Below are 3,132 nucleotides of genomic sequence, written 5' to 3' on the forward strand. Positions count from 1 at the left end.
ACTCATAGTTCAGGAGATATAACATTGTGAGCAGTGAGATGTGTGAAAAACTGCCACATTGTGCACGGTGCTTAAATTTATTGTTTAGTTCCTACTAACTACATTTGCAGCATATTTCGTAGACAGTATCCACATAGTCTGCTTTTAATGTTCCTATAAAATTATGTCACTGTACAACACAGAGTTCAGGAGATACATGATATTCATTAAGGACAAGGCCAAAAGATGCATGGTAAGGGTATGGATGCACAGCTGTAAATAAATACCCAAGCAGTGCTGGGTTGGTTGATTGGTTGGTTGATTATGGGAGGGGACCAAACAGCAAGGTCATCAGTCACATTGGATTAAGGAAGTATTGGAAAGGAAGTCGCCCATGCTCTTTCAAAGGAACCATCCTGGCATTTGCCAAAACTAATTTAGGGAAATCATGGAAAACCTAAATCAGGATGGCTGGAAGTGAGTTTGAACCATCATCCTCCCGAATGCAAGTCCATTGTGCTAACTCAGTAATGCGGGACTTCTCCAGCAGCATGAATATACACTCCTGGAAATTGAAATAAGAACACCATGAATTCATTGTCCCAGGAAGGGGAAACTTTATTGACACATTCCTGGGGTCAGATACATCACATGATCACACTGACAGAACCACAGGCACATAGACACAGGCAACAGAGCATGCACAATGTCGGCACTAGTACAGTGTATATCCACCTTTCGCAGCAATGCAGGCTGCTATTCTCCCATGGAGACGATCGTAGAGATGCTGGATGTAGTCCTGTGGAACGGCTTGCCATGCCATTTCCACCTGGCGCCTCAGTTGGACCAGCGTTCGTGCTGGACATGCAGACCGCGTGAGACGACGCTTCATCCAGTCCCAAACATGCTCAATGGGGGACAGATCCGGAGATCTTGCTGGCCAGGGTAGTTGACTTACACCTTCTAGAGCACGTTGGGTGGCACGGGATACATGCGGACGTGCATTGTCCTGTTGGAACAGCAAGTTCTCTTGCCGGTCTAGGAATGGTAGATCGATGGGTTCGATGACGGTTTGGATGTACCGTGCACTATTCAGTGTCCCCTCGACGATCACCAGTGGTGTACGGCCAGTGTAGGAGATCGCTCCCCACACCATGATGCCGGGTGTTGGCCCTGTGTGCCTCGGTCGTATGCAGTCCTGATTGTGGCGCTCACCTGCACGGCGCCAAACACGCATACGACCATCATTGGCACCAAGGCAGAAGCGACTCTCATCGCTGAAGACGACACGTCTCCATTCGTCCCTCCATTCACGCCTGTCGCGACACCACTGGAGGCGGGCTGCACGATGTTGGGGCATGAGCGGAAGACGGCCTAACGGTGTGCGGGACCGTAGCCCAGCTTCATGGAGACGGTTGCGAATGGTCATCGCCGATACCCCAGGAGCAACAGTGTCCCTAATTTGCTGGGAAGTGGCGGTGCGGTCCCCTACGGTACTGCGTAGGATCCTACGGTCTTGGCGTGCATCCGTGCGTCGCTGCGGTTCGGTCCCAGGTCGACGGGCACGTGCACCTTCCGCCGACCACTGGCGACAACATCGATGTACTGTGGAGACCTCACGCCCCACGTGTTGAGCAATTCGGCGGTACGTCCACCCAGCCTCCCGCATGCCCACTATACGCCCTCGCTCAAAGTCCGTCAACTGCACATACGGTTCACGTCCACGCTGTCGCGGCATGCTACCAGTGTTAAAGACTGCGATGGAGCTCCGTATGCCACGGCAAACTGGCTGACACTGACGGCGGCGGTGCACAAATGCTGCGCAGCTAGCGCCATTCGACGGCCAACACTGCGGTTCCTGGTGTGTCCGCTGTGCTGTGCGTGTGATCATTGCTTGTACAGCCCTCTCGCAGTGTCCAGAGCAAGTATGGTGGGTCTGACACACCAGTGTCAATGTGTTCTTTTTTCCATTTCCAGGAGTGTATATGCAGTGAATAAAAGGGAAATGTTAGAAAATTCGAAAAGTTGATGACCAGTTGATTTTGAAAATTTTTAGATTTTAATTTGGACATATGTAGGCTGTATAATTTTAAATATTTGCAATATATGACTACATATTTAATATATAAATGGCAAATGTTGTTGGCAAAACTCTCAATTAGTTCTTGACCATTTTAGTTTCAATTAGTACTCAGTGCTCTACTAACATTCAGATGAACATAGGCTGTATGTTTTTTTTTTAAACAACAAACAGGTTTCCTGTTGAAACAGACTGGGAGAAAGAAAATTCTCTGCTGTGAAAATGTATGATTCTGTTTTATTTCTCACAGTCAGTTTGAACTTAGATATCAGGGCATTTAAACTATTAGACAAATTGTTTCTTCCAAATATTTTCTATCTCTTTCATATTATTTTAAACAAAAATTATGCCTCACAACAATCTGCTGTTCTGTTTTCTTCATCTTAGTCAGTTTTAAGAGGAAGGGGCAATACTGTATTTATGGCTTATCAACTTGGATTGGAATACTAGGTGGGGGGGGGGGCATCTGAATCATCTCAATCTTTGTAGTCCGATACAATCACAGATTAAAACGATGAGAAATACTGTTACTGAAGCTGCTATCCTCACAACTCCAGTAGCTGTAGAGGACTCTTCTATGTGCCTTATACAGAGTCTGCCAGAAAAAATGTATACCTCTTTGTCAGGCTCTATCGAGGCATCGATATTGTCATTCGATTTGAGTTACAAGTGTGGTCTTTGACTCAACAGATGTTAGTACTTTCATTTCAGTACTGAGAAAACAAGGTGGCTGGAGCACACTTGACATTCGAGCAACGAAAATGTATTGTGAAGTGGTTTTTCAAGTTTGATAATGCCGTTGAAGTGCAGAGTCAGTGGAGGCGAGAGTTTGAAACAGAAACTCCAACCCACCAAACAATTAAACCCATCATTGACAAGTTTGAATTGCATGGAACGATTGTCATATTCACAAAGAAAGATCAGAAAGGTAGTGTACAGCTACAAGTCCTGCTTCGTCGGTTCTCGTGTTGGAAACGTTTGTTAATTCTCCACAGAAGTCTGCTATTAATTGTGCATGTGAAGTGGGGGTTAGTAGTAGAAGTGTACGAAGAATTCTGAAAGCTGCAAAGTGG

The sequence above is a fragment of the Schistocerca cancellata genome, chromosome 8 (genome assembly GCF_023864275.1).
Source record: "Schistocerca cancellata isolate TAMUIC-IGC-003103 chromosome 8, iqSchCanc2.1, whole genome shotgun sequence".
In the NCBI taxonomy this organism is placed as follows: Eukaryota; Metazoa; Arthropoda; class Insecta; order Orthoptera; family Acrididae; genus Schistocerca; species Schistocerca cancellata.